Here is a 1,150-nt window from a genome sequence, read left to right on the forward strand (position 1 = left end):
ATGAGAAGTTGTTATAAAAAAAATTATTGAATATATTTCATCAAGAGTTTGTAAAAAAAAAATTTGTTATGGCATCGGAAATCTATTTTAAATATATATAATAGATAATAGATTTTAATAATTGGAAATAATTTTTTTAATAATTTTTTATATATTTGTATTTTATGATTATTTTTAATGAATTTGTGTATTTTCTATCAAATAGAATATATATTTTTATTTTATAAAATGTTACTACAAAAATGGATTGACATAAATTGAAAGTAACTATAAATGGATTGACTTTAATAAGTAATTGAATTTTTAACGTATAAAATCATTATCTGGAATAATATAATTGTTCATGAAAGGAGGATTAGATAATGAATATTTATGTCCATTTATAAATTTATTATAAAATAACTTATAAAATAATTTGATAATAATATAAATTATAAATTATTATCAAATTGTAATATAATTTATAAATTATAAATTTATTATAAATAATTGTAAAAGAATTTTATAATTTTATAAGTTTTATAAGTAATATTTTATGTATTATAAATATAGTTATCTTATAATATTACTTTATTGATTTGTAATAATTGAATATGATTAAGAAAATTAAAATGAGGGAAAATCATGTTTATCACAATCATCTAATTTAATTTTTAAAATATTTTGTAAAATTGGAATGATAACTTATTATATATGACAATTGTTTGACACATTGTACTTTGATTGTCAATTTATTTTTCAACATATAATGGTACTTATATTTATTTGATGAAATAAAATGTAAAATACAAACCCAAAAATAAGATATAAAAATTTAAAAATATGATTGACTATTTAATATTTTTTATTTTAAAAAATTATTAATGTTGAATTATATTGTAGCGTAGTCTAAATTTATTTGTTTTATTAGTATGATGTTTTAATTGCGAGCATGAGAAGTTGTTGTAAAAAAAAAAATTATTGAATATCTTTCATCAAAAGTTTAAAATTTATTTTATTAAATATTAAAGATTTGCTTATACTTTAAATCAATTTGAGGTATTTAAAAGTTTTTAACTAAGTATTTCTGCAATTGAATTATTTATGTTGATAGGTACTAAAAATAAATTCTATTAAAAAATAATTTAATTTTATGCAATACTTAATTTTT

Source organism: Cicer arietinum, chromosome 5, assembly GCF_000331145.2.
Source record: "Cicer arietinum cultivar CDC Frontier isolate Library 1 chromosome 5, Cicar.CDCFrontier_v2.0, whole genome shotgun sequence".
Taxonomy (NCBI): domain Eukaryota; kingdom Viridiplantae; phylum Streptophyta; class Magnoliopsida; order Fabales; family Fabaceae; genus Cicer; species Cicer arietinum.